The sequence below is a fragment of the Amblyomma mixtum genome, unplaced genomic scaffold (assembly GCF_055824585.1).
Source record: "Amblyomma mixtum isolate Tamu unplaced genomic scaffold, ASM5582458v1 scaffold_33, whole genome shotgun sequence".
Taxonomy (NCBI): domain Eukaryota; kingdom Metazoa; phylum Arthropoda; class Arachnida; order Ixodida; family Ixodidae; genus Amblyomma; species Amblyomma mixtum.
The window spans coordinates 194575-211662 of record NW_028317730.1 but is presented as its reverse complement, the minus strand read 5'-3'; the positions used below and the strand labels follow the sequence as shown (position 1 = coordinate 211662).

At 46.5% G+C, this 17088-nt stretch overlaps 1 pseudogene; it reads left to right on the top strand.

Moving 5' to 3' along the window:
* The first annotated feature begins 12200 nt into the window (after nt 1–12200).
* LOC149324439 (uncharacterized) lies at nt 12201–14913 on the top strand (annotated as a pseudogene).
* Nucleotides 14914–17088: the final 2175 nt, after the last annotated feature.

Below are 17088 nucleotides of genomic sequence, written 5' to 3'. Positions count from 1 at the left end.
CGCGGATGCAATGATCGTCCTAATGTCCTATTCTATGTCTGTTGGATTGAACTGGGCCGACATGGAAGGACTGGTTTTCCTAAAAATAGGTTTATTAGAGATGCCAACTTTTCCAACATCTCAGTACACAATGAGAAAAGTGTGGAAGCGATGGAAAGAGGATATAATAACGCATCACTACTATTGTCAAGAGTGTGGCAAAATTGTACCGAATAAAGATCGGTCTACTAAGTTCACTTGTCCGTTTTGCAAGGCTGCCAACACTTCAAGTAATTGTTTTGCAACCCTTGGTGCTAAGAGGTAAATGGAGGCTCAACTCTCGGACAGAAATTTGGCCAAGGCACTGCTAGCCTCATTGAAGGAACGAGAGACTCGGCGCCTTTCCCGGCCGAGCAGCACCACCCTAAGGGATATAACAGACGGGAGGCTTTACAGACAGCAAATGAAAGATGCTTCCTGGTGTGACCTTTCTCTGACTTTCAACACTGACGGTGCAAGAGTGTTCAAAAGCAGCAAGTCAACACTTTGGCCAATACAGGCTGTGGTGAACGAACTTCCCGTGGCTCTGCGCTGGAGCAATGTTCTCCTCTGTGGCTTGTATTTTGGAAGGACCCATCCAAAAATGAAGTCATTCCTTCAAGTTCTTGCTGACTGCATCACTCAGCCCCAGAGAGTGAATTGGGAGTGTGACGGACAGAGGTTTGCCTCCAAACTGAGAGTCATCTGCTGTTGTGTGGACGCACCAGCAAGAGCAGCAGCTTTGAATATGAAACAGTTCAATGGCTACTATGGCTGCAGCTACTGCCAACACAAGGGTGCTCGCATTGGTCGTAAGTACACCTTCTAAGCCCTGTTTTGAGAAATTGCATGTGAATGTTCCATGCTACTGGCAAGCTTTCTTTCGCAGATTATAGACAATCACAAGTATGCAATGTGTTCTGATAGCTTAGTGCTGAGAAATTGTCAAAAGTAGTGCTACTGTTATAAGTATAGTGCTGTTATTTTTAATGCACATATGCTTTCATTGCACTTAGAAAGGGCCATAATAATTACTGCTCATGCTAGCAACTTGTCTGCATGCTGTCTGTACTATCTGTAAATGCTTGTCTGAACTAAACTTGAGGTGGGACATCTGGTCACACTCGACGTTTGTGTTTGAGTCCGGCAATGGCACATTGCTGCGCTTCATAACCGACGCAAATGGTGTGCCATTGCAGGTACTCGAGCGCTTTGTTATGAAGCTTCAGGTGACCAAACTGTCAAATAGCCTGGACCTGGCCACACCTGTGCAAACTCTATGCAAACAGCTGATAGCTCCAGTGGCAGCAGGACATGGTAATGAACCGATATTTCTTGGAAAAAGAATCATTTGCACTGCGTTGAAGCAAGCTGAACACGTGTGTATGCAAAAGCTTGGCTATGTGCTGCCCTCAGTGACAAGCTACCAACGTGTGGAGATTCGCAGGCAACGAATTCATGTTGCTGGTTACCAGAGAGCAAAAAAAAACCAGCAACTGTTTGTTCACCTGCAAATCGGGGGAGCACTATGCTTTGCTGAAAATATACCAGCTTCTTGACTGCTCATGTGTGCACACCTTGAATGTCAGCCACACAGAAATATGCCTCATATATCTACATGCACACGGACATCTAGAAAGGCAGCTCTGTTTCCTGACGAAGTTGACAGAGTTTCTGCGTCTATGATAGTTGACGGCAACCCTTATATTGCAGAGATACCTAATATGTATGAGCGGGACTGATTTGTCACTTTTCGGAGGTGCTGAAAGCTGGTTTGATGACCTGTCACATAATTTTTTTTAATGGACTATAAAAGATGAAAGAACGATGCAACAAGTGCATCAGACTCAAGAGTGAATACATTGAATAAATGTGCACTTTCAAAACTCTGGCTACATTCTTTCTGTGCAAAGCCAGGAACTTCTCAGCACCCCCTCATACTGAGGAAGCGTTCTTACATGGGCCTCTACTGCTAGGAACACTCCGGTTTTTGATGTTCATACCAGCATTTCGTGCACTAATTCGTGTCGGTAGATCACACCAAAGCCGAAACAACAACAATTATTTAGCAGCGTCAAGGATTCTAATGTCTTGTGCATCATTACAGAGAAGACAACATGCAAACAAAGTTATGTGTGTACCGTCCTTTTAGTAAAACAACATCAGCACTAGCACACAAGCAAACAAAGTTATGTGTGTACCGTCCTTTTAGTAAAACAACATCAGCACTAGCACACAAGCAAACAAAGTTATGTGTGTACCGTCCTTTTAGTAAAACAACATCAGCACTAGCACACAAGCAAACAAAGTTATGTGTGTACCGTCCTTTTAGTAAAACAACATCAGCACTAGCACACAAGACCCCGCCGCGGTGGCTCAGTGGTTACGGCGCTCGGCTGCTGACCCGAAAGACGCGGGTTCGATCCCGGCTGCGGCGGCTGAATTTCGATGAAGGCGAAATTCTAGAGGCCCGTGTGCTGTGCGATGTCAGTGCATGCTAAAGAACCCCAGGTGGTCGAAATTTCTGGAGCCCTTCACTACGGCGTCTCTCATAGCCTGTAGTTGCTTTGGGACGTTAAACCCCGACAAACGAAACCAAACCAAACCAAACTAGCACACAAGAATGAAAACCTATAAAACATGAAGAGAACTCCACGACAGTGACATGCATGGCGCCATGCTACGCCGCACGGCAGCCGTCTCGCGACAAAGCTGTAGCCGAATCACAATCCAGGCGGGAAAGTGGTCATTGCGTTGTCGTCTGCGAACGTACTGCTCTGTCCTATAATGCTTGCATACGTAAAGTACGAAGACAAATTTCGGGCCATATTGCCCGTTAATTTGATTAAGGTTTTCGAGCCGCTTAACGTTGACGATTTCGACCCCAACAAAAAAGTGGAGGCGTTCTGGTGCTCAGAAGACCGGAGCATTCAAGGATACTACCCGGCCTTTGTTCACGCCCTGGCAGGTAAGTTGTGGTATAAACATTTTTCTTTTGGCAGTTTTCATTCTGCCGGCAGTCGGGAGAATTTCTGGGCTGAAGTTCTCCCGGCACTCGCCTCTGAATGGCTATGAGAGGCGTTGTGAGTACATGTTATATTCACTTTTCAAAGTTTTGATCCTCCCAGCAGATACATTTTAGTTTTGTTTTTCTGTTTTGCACGATTCCTAGGCCACCGAAAGGTTGTAAGCCTGTGAGAACTACAACAGCAGAAATGTAAAATAAACAATGCTTTTTGCGTGTGAATGACTGCAATTAGCAAGGAAAATTTTACTTCCAGCTCTTCAGACGACATGTACATTGAAGTCGCTTCAGTGTGTTTAAAACGCCTAGTCAAGATGAAGTCGCCAAAAGAGGAGACTGAAGATTTGGCCCACCACTTCTTTATGACTCTTGCCAACAAGCTGAGATCAATGAGCCGAGAACAGCAGTTAGATGCAATCCACAAAATTGATCTCTTAATGCACCTAAAAATGAAAGAAGCATTGGTGGACCATGGCAACTAATGACAATGTTCGCGTTCGAATAAAGTTGACATAGCTTGCTTGTTCACTAGCCATGGTACCTTGCCATCGCTGATCAGGTACCTGCACAGACTATCCCTCATGTCATAGGCAAAGCCTGGAACAGAAATGTAATACAAGGGCATACCAAAAGACAAAAAGCCGACCTTGCATGTCCACCACATCCATACGGGGTGCCGCAGGCGCCGCCGTGGAGAGGAGGACGAGGGAAATGGTTCAGCCGGGAAGAGAGATCAGGCGTGGGCAGCGGAGCAGGGATAGCTGGGGAGTGCAGACGAAAGCAATGCTGAGGACGACATCGTTCGCCACCGGGTCCTTCAGCGCCGAAGCCCGACGGCAGGCAGCTTCTGCCAGCAACCGATCGAGCGCAACTCCAGAGCCCCTCCATCGTCCCCATGAAGGCATCGGCATTATTCAATGCACAAATTTCAAAACACAAGCAAACAAAATGCTGCCCTCAACTAGATTTTCGCTGTGCTTCCCATTCCCCTTTAACTTCCCCAATGACGACAATGGCTGGGACCAATGAAAACAGCCTATCTGAGCACGCTGCGGAAGTTTGCACACCATGCTTGCCTGTTCCCTCTAACTCGTCCTTGCCAAGACTGACAGCGTCGTTTCCATGGCTGCAACAACCATGTGAACACCCAGCAGGCCCAGCGTTGTTACAGCAGGCAGAGGTGGCAGCAGCACAGAGCAGCCTGACACCGCTGGTGGCGAATGGAGCAACGGCGCTGCAGTTGACCAATCTTGAATGTGATTGCCGAATCTACACATGGGAATGGACGTCCGTTGTGCTTGTTAAGCGGTGTTTCTTGATTTTTTTTTGTGAATGTTGCCTACTACAACGCCTAGATGGCTCAGAAACAATGCCTGAACCATTATTTCGCACCGGGGTGCACCACAGGATACTGCCGAATCAAGCAACCGGCCAAACTCTCGCTATTCAAAGCACCCGCCGACCCAGAGAGAAGCGTGTGGGAACGCAACCTTCACAGAGACGACAGGAGACTCACACCTGATTGTGCTGTTTGTGAGTTGCATTTTGAGAAGCATTTCATTGTCAGGGACTATGTTCATTATATTAACGGCACGGAGGTGCGAACTCTGCGCGAGATCCCGGCACCCACACCGGACACTGTTCTAACTATTCTACCGAACGTTGCCTCATATTTAAGCTAGCGCTTGCCTCTACTACAGACGAGCTGTGACAAGCGAAGGCGCCGTTCTAACAGTTGCCTTCTTGGAAGAAGTGAAAGGCAAGAAGTGAGACTGCCTGATAAGTACTGGACATTTCATGAGCAACGTAACAGTAGTAGTGGTTTTTACTATGCATTGAATATGGAAAGAAAAAGAATTTTTGCTGCCCCGGCATCTGCTATCGCTACTGGAAGCACCTGAGCTGTGGCAGCAGAAATAAAGGATAGCCGGCAGTGCGTAGGAGTGAAAAGAAAGCGGTGAGGGGGTTGTAGAAAGGACAGCGGAAGGGGTACACTAGCAAAAAATCTATTTACATATAAACATGATAAATATAAATATATACAGGTCGCACGCGCGTGAAGGTCTGGTAGAACAAACGTAACACAGAGGGTGCATGTTTTACGTCTTACTCACTGATTCAACATCTGAATTCAACATCTAAAACTATATTATGGAAGAGTAATGCAGCAATAATTATGTGCTCTTTCCATTTGCAGAAAGCATGACGTACACCCACCCAGATGACAGCAAAGACTGGTCAGAAGACATGCGCGCCTTGTCAGAGATAAAGGGGCCGGACATTGTGTTCTACTTCGTGCAGATCAAAGCATGTGACCTGCTTGAAGTAAGAGCACACAAATCATTAGAGTCGTATAATTACTTGCAGTCGGGGTGGGTGGGGAAAGTACTTGTACACAGAGTGAGTGATGACATCATGATGCTAAAATCTGAAGTGACGCTCTCACAGGCTGCAAGTAGCTGGCCACATCGAGTGTGGCTGTCGGCAAAGAGCACAGGCGAAGTTCTGCGTGCTGGTTGTTCCTGCATGGCTGGACAGGCAAGAGTGTGCAGCCATGTGGGAGCGGTACTGTGGAAAGCGGACTGTGCCGTTTCTCTTGGCTTCACTGGAAGGGGCTCCACAGACGCTGCCGCAAAGTGGAATAGAGTCACAAAACGGAACATTGCGCCAAGCAGACCTGACCACATAAACTTCAAGTTGAAACAAAAAATAGTTGGCCCTGAAGTTCAGGCAAACACTGTGCACGTTAAAGCGACACTATCAGAAGAGGAATTGAAGAAAATGCATGAGGATTCAGGATATCCCGAGCTCTTCAATAGTCCAGGTATCATCCATTTTATTATTGTGCTCAGCTGTTATCAACTTCTGCCTTTAGTTGGCTGCATGCTGAGTAAATGGAAGATGCTAAATATTCCCATGCATGGTTTTGTGCATAGCCAAATGCACGTTTCGTTCCAGATTCCTCTTATGTGTTTTGTAGTACAATTTTCCCTGTTATTTGAAAATGGTTCTAGGTCTTGGTAGGCTGAAAGACCCTGCAGACTCCGGCAAGAGGCTGCATTACATGGCAGCCATGAAGCCATAAGTCATTTACCAGCCAGCTGCCTTCGATGCTGTGCCTTCTGTAACAAGTTCGTCAACTTATCGGCAAAGGCTGCAGCAGCTCTGGAGAAAGAAACTAGGAGCCAACATTCGCCACTTTGGCTAATGGCACGGTGCCTCAGAGTGACAGCATCTTCACTTCACTTCACTTTATTTCCTTAAAGACCCCACTTTGGGGGTATTACATAAGGGGTGGGAGTACAAATATAGGTTGAATATGATTGCTTACATGATATTTATGAAATGCATATTTAAATTGTTCACAAAACTTGATTGGCAGGTGATGGCATCAACTTCGTGGGGAAGGCCATTCCAGTCTTTAGCAGTGCGAAGAAAAAAGGATGCGGAAAAAGTGACGGTGCGGGCGCGTTGGCATGACACTTGCAGTGGATGGCCGGTGCGATGAGATATGCGAGCGGGCGGTGTGATATAGGGTTGCTGTCCGAGGGAACTGTAAAAAAACTTATGAAACAGACTAAGAGAAGCAATGCGACGACGATGGGCAAGAGTTGATAAACCTGATTGTCGTTTAAGTGACGATACACTGATGTCGTATGAATAGGCAGAATGAATGAACCTCGTGGCGCGATTTTGGACAGATTCTAGTGAACTGATGAGATATGCTTGTTGCGGGCTCCAGATAGCAGATGCGTATTCTAGTTTTGGTCGAATGAGTGATTGGTAGGCGAGAAGTTTAATACTTTGAGGGGCGTGCCGTAGATGACGTTTCAAAAAACCCAATGACCGGTTAGCTGATGCGATGATGTTCGTTACATGAGAGCGCCAGGAGAGATCCTGGCACAAGGTGACACCTAGGTACTTGTATGAGTATACAGATTCTAGTGGAACGTTAGCAACTGAGTAAGGGAAAATATGGGGGTTACGCCGGCGGTGAAAAGATACGAGTTTACATTTGTTAGGATTAAGCGACATTAGCCAGTCATCACACCAGGCATGCACTGTGTCAATGTCGTTTTGGAGCTGTGATTGGTCAAAGGTGTTAGAAATCGTGTGGTAAATAACGCAGTCGTCTGCAAACAGACGAACATTGCAAACCAGGTTTGAGGGTAAGTCGTTAATATAGATTAAGAATAGGAGGGGAGCAAGTACAGAACCTTGGGGTACGCCTGATGTTACTGGAAGAGGGTTGGAACTCTGGCTGTTAACGAGAACAAACTGGGAGCGGTTAGAAAGGAATTCTTCGATCCACAATAAGACGTTAGGATGCAGTTTTAGCATGGTTAGTTTTAGCAGTAAACGCCTATGGGGAACTTTATCAAATGCTTTAGCAAAGTCTAGAAAAATAGCGTCAGTTTGTAAATTTAGGTCGAGGTTAGAGTGAACGTCATGAAGAAAGACGGCCAGTTGAGTTTCACATGACAAACCCTTGCGAAACCCGTGTTGTGAGGGATGAAAGAAGTTGTTAGCGTCAAGAAAGTCCATGATTTGAGAATAGATGACGTGTTCCATGATTTTGCAAGGTATGCTGGTTAATGATATCGGACGGTAATTTAAAGGAGAATCTTTGTTACCGGACTTAAAGACGGGAATGACCTTTCCCACTTTCCAGTCATCTGGAATGGAACCTGTAGAAAGCGACTGTGAAAATAATAACAATAAGTACATTGCAGAAATATTCTTAGTGTTGCGCAGTATTTTGGAGTTAATTTCGTCGACGCCGGCCGATGATGAAGTTTTAAGGTGTTCAATGAGCGAGGAAATGCCGCCTTCAGAAAACGCGATAGCAGGCATGCTGGACTCTATATTGACGGCGAAAGTTGCAGTTGGTGGGTGAATTTCATTAGTGAACACAGATGAAAAGGCGTTATTAAAAATGTCAGCACACTCAATGTCATCAGCTTCTTCTCCAGACTCTTTAGTTAGAGTGATAGTATGTGCCGGGTGTTCACTTATGACCTGCCAAAACTTTCTGGGATTGGAAGTCAACAATTTGGGGAGGTCGTTGTGAAGGAAAGAGTATTTTGCGTTGCGAATTGCTGATAGGTAGGTGTGTTCGGCTGTATAGTATTTTTCCCATGCGCACTCGTCGTATTGCTTTAATTTTGCCGCACGGAAAAGGCGCTTCTTTTTATTGTCGAGTCTTTTTATCGTTTTGGTATACCATGGCTTCTGGCGGTCCGAGTGGAAACTTATTTTGGGGATGTATCTATCGGTTAGTTCGCTAACCTTTTTCTTAAAACGGGACCAATTATCATTTACTGAATGATCGTGAAAAGATGCTTCAAATGTTGTGAGATATTGGTTTAATTCAAGACTAAAGGCTTCATAGTTTCCTTTGTCGTATAGGCGAATAGTTTTGTTTTGATTCTGGCGTCGTGATGGGTGGAACTCAAATGTGGCGTGGATTACTTTATGGTCGCTGATTTCGCGTAGATAAGTGATAGATGAGAGGGCTTCCGGGTGGGTAGTCAGGATTAGATCTAGGATGTTTGCAACGCGGGTCGGTTCAGATACCACTTGAGTTAAGTTGAAGTTTAGGCAGACCTCGATAAAATCATTCGCTTCCCTGTTGCCGACTGCTGTCTGTGTCTGCCAGTTGATTTCTGGAAAATTGAAGTCTCCAAAAAGAATGATATGCGCTTTTGGGTATTTCCTCGTTAATTGGCTGATCACGTCGTTAAGAATTCGAGAGAAATCGGAGTTGGTATTTGGCGCTCTATAACAAACGCCCAACAGTACGGTTTGGGGCGCAGCGCGACAAAGTAGCCATAGTATCTCAAGGTCTGATGGAATATTAATAACTGTACACGAGAACTGATTGTTAACTGCGATGAAAACGCCTCCACCTCGAGCGGATGTGCGATCTTTGCGAAAAAGGTTAAAATTCGGTAAGTCAGCAAGCACTTCAGTATCGGTGATGCCATTAGTGAGCCATGTTTCGGTAAGTATCAGCAAGTTACTAGCAGATGAACACACAAGATTGGAGATGATTTCGCGTTTCGGAAGAAAACTACGTATGTTTGTGAAAATCGCCGAAAAGGAAAGATTAGGCTGGGGGGTGGCAGGTATATGAGCGGCTGGGGGCTGGCGGCGCAGCAACCGCTATGGTATCTCTTTTACAGATTGCGATGGTTCGTCGAAGATATATCGTCGGGAACCGATGAACAGGGTTTTGTATCGCAAAGAAAAACGGTTAGTCTTGCTTTTGGCAAATGTAACTAGGTGTTTGCGCACATTGCGAACGCGGCGTGAAAAATCTTCACCGACGGAGTAGTCAGTGTCCTTGAATTTGCGGCCATTAGCTAGAATTTCGTCCTTCGTCTACTATAAGAAAAGTGCCTAAGAAAAGCAGCACGCCAGGTCACAAAGCAGTGAGTGCTATAATCAGTCCCATGTGTTCTGGCAATGCAGCTACGAAATATGGCCAGAAATATGAAACAGTGGCTTGTGAACTATTTGAAAAAAAAAAAAAAAACGGCATAGTGTGACACGGTGCGGCACAATATTATGTCCAGGTATGCCCTGGCTCTCTGCGTCTCCCGATGGCCTCCTTGAGACAGCTCCTGCTGTTCTAGAAAGAAAGTGCCCACATGTGATGAACTGTCTGGACCTTGTGCATTCTGGACGGCACGACATTACAGACGTTGATGTAAGGTACATGCTGTCTGAAAATGAGCCAAACGGTTATGAGTAATGAGTAAACGGGTTAAGCCCAAGTTCAGCTGCAGATGTTGTGCACAGGCCGTGAACTCTGTTATTTTCACATGTGGAGTATAGAAGCTGAAATTGTTGTTGAAGTGCATTTTGCACCTATGTTCGTGAACTCGAACTTGCCCCGACTCCGACAGTTTCACTTCTGTGACCTCCTGCCAGAAATGGCATGGCGCCATGTGTCTGGACGGCTCACTATTTCCACAGAGTACTCAAGGTTCTGAGAACTCAGAATTCGAAAAGGGAGTGCTCCTGCAATAGAAATTCCTGGGCTGCATATTATCCAGTACTTCATTTAAAGTATGAGGTACTGTGTATCTGAGCTGTGCTTGCACAATAGGCAACCCTGTAATTCATGAATTTATTAAAGGTCCAAGACAGGTACAGGCAAGCCCGGATATACCCAAGCCGGATATTTCGAATTATTGGATATATCGAATATACAGATTGTCCCCTTGAAAATACTGTGTAAAAGTATAGGAAAGGTACACTGCGTATCGAACTGCAATTTCGTCGGTCGTTCAATATATCAAACTGCGCGCCATGCTTCTGCAAGTGGCGCTTCTCATAATGGTGCTCTTCGATCACTTGGTGCATGCGGAAACTGGTCGGCAGTACGGCCATGGGCAACTTACTGACAGCGCTAGCGCAGTGAAAACGCATGACGGTGTGAGCATGGGGTGTGCTTCAGGATGGACTTTGGTCTTTTGTACTCATTTTCCACTCAATATCGCTGTCATGCAATGAAGCCAACCTAATTAAAGCCTTACGACAGCCCTTACGTGGAGTGCTTTGCTCCCAAACGCATTGTGGAAACCAGCTGTACCGTTTTTAATTAGTGATAATACTGTTTATAGTGTACTGGTTACAGGATTGGACGTATTATGATGGGCAGTGCATGTGTCCAAAGCACAGTCCACAGTGCCTTCGATGAGAAGGAGGTTAGGCCTAGCGACGCCTAAAGCTGATATAGGGACTTCAACGCTACACGAAAAGCACGCAATCGCGCCAGAGCTGAAATGGATTCTGAAGAGAGCACTACAGGGAATAGAGAGTGTTGCCTATGCACCACTCTGCAGTGCGACTCAACTTGAGCCACTGCTCAACTTCATGCAAACCCACTGCGCATTAACATAGGACGAAAGGCGGGTGCTGTGGGTGTGGCTGGCAGCAGAGCTAAATGCCGTAGGGCCGGCCACTTGCTCGTCAAAAGAGTGGAGGCGGGTATGGAAGGAGTGCGTGAGAGTGGCCCAGAAAGCAGGAGCGCCAGCTGCTGCCGACCAAAGGTAAGCTGACGTGCTTATCAAGCGTGACAGGCGTCACGGAGGCTTGAGTTGCATTATTAATACATGAAACGGGTAAGAGGGTTGCATGTTCAGTTTTGTCCGTCTGTTCACTGAAGTGCACCTGTGTAAAAGCCAGTTATAATCTTCATGCAATAGAATGGGTGGAGGGCTGCCGAACCCTGGAGCAGTACTGAGCAAGGTCGACGCACGGATTCTGACCATTGTCGGCCAGGACTGCTACGGTGGCTGCAGAAACTCCACTGTTTTCGGTGCACGGCCAAGGGCACAGACTCTGCAGACGAGAACCTTGGTGAAGTTTCCCATGTCTGCATGCAATCAGAAATGTCTTAAGCTTTCCACAGAAAACAGCCCTTGCTAGCAGGCAGGAAATGTGAAATTATGAGGGAGTTGTGAAAATGCACAGGCATTTTCAGCGCCGGTTGACATCGAAACAAACGCACCCACGCAACCCTTTCAACAGCCCCAGGCGCCTTTGACATATTTTAAAGAATATTTTGAAGACGACTTTAGGGAGTTTATAGCAGCCAGAATGAACTTGTACTGGGTTCAGACGAATGGGACCATTCTAGGTATGACATCCAAAGAAGCCAAAGCTTTCTTTGGAATGCACATTGTAATGGGCAACCTGAAGTTCCCTCAGGCCCGCATGTATTGGGCAGCAGCAACTCGAGTATCATTAATTGCGAATGCCATGCCTAGAGATTGCTTCTTCTGTCTCAGAAATACCTTTCACGTCTGCAACAACAACAAAGACTATGATGAAAGCAACCAATGCTGGAAGGTTCAGGCACTTCTAGACCATGCGAGGAAAGCCTGTCTGAAAATTCCCAGGCTAATGCAGCCTGTGTGGACAAACAAGTGATTTCGTTTACAGGCAGAACACAACTGCGTCAGTATGTTCACGAGAAGCCAAACCAGTGATTGTATATGGTCAGTTCTGTTGTCTTTGCAATGCAGATTGAAGGCCACACTGCACGCCAAGCTGACGCCACAGAGGTGCTGGTGTGGAAACTGCAAGCATTAACTGCAAGCAATGCTTGCTTCACTGCAGAGCCAGAACCAGGTGCCCCGTGAGGATGCTGGAGGCCCATGAGGTGAGGCTTGTGCACAGTTGCAGATTTTGAGAGAGACGCAGCACGAAATGTCCCTTGGTAGTCAGTGTGATGCAGTGAGATTATGGATGGCGGGCTGTGCTGTTATGGCTAGTAGCACGATATGGATGACAGGCTCGGACGGCCACATCCAAGATGGCCTTCAAGAAGCCACAGAGGTGACGCAGAACAATGCGATTGAGAGGGGGTTGAGAATTTGGAACTGCTAGTTATCTACGCGCGTTCTACGACACAAGTAGTCGACCCCGATATTGACCTCCGCGTAGAAGGCACTCCCATCAATAGAGTATACAGACTGCGGGGGCTGGGCCTCTACCTACAATCTAACGGCCGAGTGACCTACACTCTGCTCCAGGAGCAATCTGCGCAGATGGCACACTTAATCCGCCGCATCTCCAACAGACATGGGGGGCTCAAGGAAAGTGACGCCATGTTAATCGTGCATGCATTGCTAATCAGTCATGCGACGTTCCACGCTCCATATCAGTGACTCAGCCGAAGCGAATTAAAGTGCTGCTCCTCCACAGTTTTCGGAACCATGTTTTTTTCAAGCACATTTAACACAAGTTTTGCCGCCACAGCAGCTATGCAGCAGGGCATGTAATGTGAAGGCAAGATAACTGCTGGTCCTCAAGGGTAACGGTGTGAATTCTAAGAGGAGGCAAACGTAGCAGGGGGTGCCAGAAAGTTAGGTGCGCGGATATGTTTAAAAAGTTTGCGGGGATATGGTGGCCACAACTGGCAAGGGACAGGGTTAATTGGAGTGACATGGGAGAGGCCTTTGCCCTGCAGTGGGCGTAGTCAGGCTGATGGTGATGATGACAGTAGTGTGGCAGTTACTGAGTCAGCATAATGGAGCATCGGACGAAAACAGTGAGCAGCCAGTCACATGCATCACAAGATAGAGAGTCCAGATGTTGGTGATAGCATTCGCCGCTCACCGCATGCACCGGCTAACCAATGGCTACGTCATATAGTCAGGGGCTGAGGTACAATCGCTAATTAACCAACGAAAGCTTGTAAGCTGCAGCTTCATCACCCAACCACAGCAAGAGGACTAAATGGATCTCAAATGGAAAATGATACGTTGCGAATACGGCCCCTGGGCAGCGTTTAGCTGGCTGGTGTACATTCTGCACTTCCAAAGAAAAAAAACCTGCTAAATATTCTGCAAAAATGTTCTAAAATATATACATTTATCCATCTTAAAGCAGCGCGATACACAGGACGAGAAAAAGAAACAAGAATATACGCACCTAACTCTTGTCTCTTGTTTCTTTCTCTCGTCCTGCGTATCGCGCTGCTTTAAGATGAATCCGTTCCAACTTGCCCAGTTTTCTGTTCTCATTAAACATTTATCCGTCATCCTAGTGTAGTTACAGACATTTAATGCAGACATCCTGACCAAGAAGGATGTCAATGGAGATATCGTATCCCTTTAGTGTTAGCCGAGCGCAAAAGACAGTGACGGTTTTTGTGTGCTTTGTAATGTTACAGTGCACTGCACACAATAGGAAAGCTCAGCAATAATGCGCAATCCACATCGAAGGTGCACAAAAAAAGATCGGAACAGGAACACTGATGGGGTCCTAACGAAGGGTAGCAGCACCATACAAACCACTCTAGATTTCAGCAAGAATGCAGCATCCCTGTCCCTGCAAGAAAATATTATGACAGCTGAAACAATTTTTGCTCTTTCTGTGGTAGCCAGCTCACTCCCATACACTTTGGGAGATGCGTCAACAGCAACATTACCCCAATATGTTCCCTGATTCACAAATAGCAAAAGCGTTCCAATGTGGCCGCAAGGAAAGATCTTACATCATATCTGACGGGTTAGGACTATACTTTAAAGCCAATGTGGTTAAAGAACTTGCAAAGCCTGAGGTGTTCTATACTGTAATGATCGACGAGACCTCAAACCTGAGATGATGGTGCAGCGGGTGCATGTGCTCGTCCTGTACTTCTCTGTTCGTACAAAAAATGTTGTCGTAGAGCCCGCTGAGTTAGGGCACGCCACTGCAGGTGAGCTCCTTGCATGTGTTCAAGTCGCACTTAAGGAGCTTCCAAAGAATAATATGCTCTGCTTCTTCGCTGATGCCCGAAACGTTATGAGGAGCTTGAAGGGCAAAATAAAAGCAGAACTTAGCCCCAACATGATTGACATCGGAGAATGCAAGTCTTCACAAAATGCATCATGCATCTGCCACTGGTCTCAATGCTTTCTGCTCCGAGATTGAAACCACTGTCACTGATATCCAACAGTACTTCAAATAAGCCACAGACACGCAGACATCAAGGATTTACAACAAAAATTTGGATTTCCACAGCTGGAGTTCCTGCGGCATGTAAGCAGTAGGTGGCTAACACAACTTCCAAGTATAAAGTGTGCTTAAGCTGCACGAAGCCTTCAAGGCTTTTTTTTTTTTTCGGAGTGAAGAGCCAAGAACACCCTCGCTTAAAAGGCACAATCGCTTCACATCTGCATTTTCTGATAGCACGCTCTAAGCAAGACTTCTTATTGTTCGGAATGCCGCCTAGCTCTTTGAAAAGTTTCAGACTTTGTTTATGAGTAAAGTGAAGAAGGATGGATAGCTGAGCGAGTTTGTAATAATACGTGGGAGGCTGTTCCCTCCCACGATGAGTAAAGTGACCGCATAAGCACCGAGGTGATCATCGGGCCCAGCAGTGAAGAGATGGCCTGCAGCAAGGCATGTTTTCACGCTAAAAGTGGAGGAAAAGGACCAAGGTATACTATTGGTTGTGTTGATGGTAGTTATATTGAAATAACGAAGCCAGAACAGTCCACTGCGCTCTACATCAATAGGAAAAATGGCCATCTATTATTTTGCAGGGCATCTGCTACGACCAAAACAAATTCATTGACGTCTTCATAGGGTTCCCCGGTTCAGCACACGACGCTCGCGTGCTCAAGAAGAGACCCTTTCTTTCTGCAGCCACAGCTTAGTGCTAGGTCCAATACATACTGGGCGACTCAGTTACCAACTTCTTCCGTGGCTAATGACGCCTTACAAAGATAACAGCGCTGGTTTCTATTCATGGAAGAAGAACTTCAACAAGTATCACAGTCAGCAAAAAGTCGTGATAGAAAACAGTTGCAGACTTCTGAAGCAGAGATTCCGGAGGCTTTATATGATTGATGCTGAGATTATCCAGCAATGCTGCAGAATTTTACTGGGTGCTTGTGTTCTGCACAATATCTGCAATGCCGACAGGTACTCTATGGCAGATATTTCAGACATCCCTCACGTCGATGACGTTTTCAACAACGATGATGAAGACGTTTGCATCACTACTCCAGCAGGTTGTGAGAGTCGGAGGCAAAGAATTGCAAAAGCATCATTGTTGAAGCTCCACATGGTCGGGGTGTTGAAGCTCCGGTGGTCGGGGTGCTGCATGAGGAGCCGGAGCTGCCGGAGCTGCATCTCGGCCCTATTCGCAGCTGTCGGTGCTGTCGCCGTCGACAACAAGGCTTTCGCGGAGGCCATGTGTAGTTTCAGACAAGAATCCTTAGCTGGCCAACAAAGAACGCATTGCTTTCAAAACTCACTGTCGGTATCGTACAGTAGCCCTCCTCCGTCTCGCAGTGCGTGGCAGCTGCTGCCATACAACATGGGAAATATTTCCCGCTCCACGCCGTTCAAACAAAGGCGCATGTCGTCTGCTGTTGTCGCGCGTGCACCGCGTGCACTTGCTTCGGTGAGAGTGCCAACGTGCAGAGAACTTTTGCACTTTTAGCCCGGCACGTTGCCAAATCGAGGATGCGAGTGCAGGTGGCGCTCACTGCACTTCTCAAATCGAGTGCCAGGGTGCAGCATGTTTGAACTGGTGCAAAACGTGCAGCCAAATCGAGGAGACATGCTGATAGGGCCGCACTGAAGGGGTGAAGCAATGCACCAGGAAGCATGGCGCGGCTCAGTGAGGGAACCACCTCCCTCTGTGGACGTGAGTCGTCAAAAAAGCCACAACACCCTTCCCACCCTTCACAGGCTACAGTTGGACATGTCGAGCAAGTTGCCAGTCTGTTGAGAACCTGGGACACACCCTTCAGAAATGCCATCGAACCCACCATGAGCGCATATGCTGCCACAATGTGCTGGTGAAGGATCTGGCTAAAGGACTGTGCGAAAAGGAGTTGGATGTCTTGAGGAAGCTAATGCCGATGCTATACTTGCAGGGGCACTGCTGGCAAGATTGTTCGGATCTGTGATAGGTATCACCTGTGTTATTTAGTTGATAACATTTTTAAAACCACCTTAGTCGTCTCCACTACAGTTTCAATAAAACTGATGCATCTTGGATAATGTGTCAGTTGTGCTCCTGGAGCTGCACACAGTCGGTGTACTGACCACATTTCACATCTCTGATGTCAGAATTTGCAATAAACCAAAAATGTTTAGTTAATTCAGGTCAATTTGAGTATCAGTAGTGTTTCACAAGAAGTTGTCATATCTATATAGGTTCCAACCGTTGGTGTCCTGCCGTTTTGCCACCGTTATACTTTCAGGGCCTACTATATACATTTTCAGATGCAGAATGGCAGCTTTGCCGTCAGGCTCACTGAAAGTCAATTCGTTAGGGCATTTCATTTTCTATCACTGCCCCACTATTTCATTGTTTTATGCAGAGTACGAGAAATTGACAATAAGCAGCCGAAGGGAAGCTTCAGAAACTGCCGCCAACACTGCATCTTGCCTTTATAGGTGCATTTGTCATTTACAGAAATTTTACTCAAAACATGGCTTGCATAGTGTATTTAGTTTTGAGCACTAATAGGCCAACTCGCAAGTCATCTGGAGTGTTGTGAAGGCTACGGCGATCCAAGTTGATC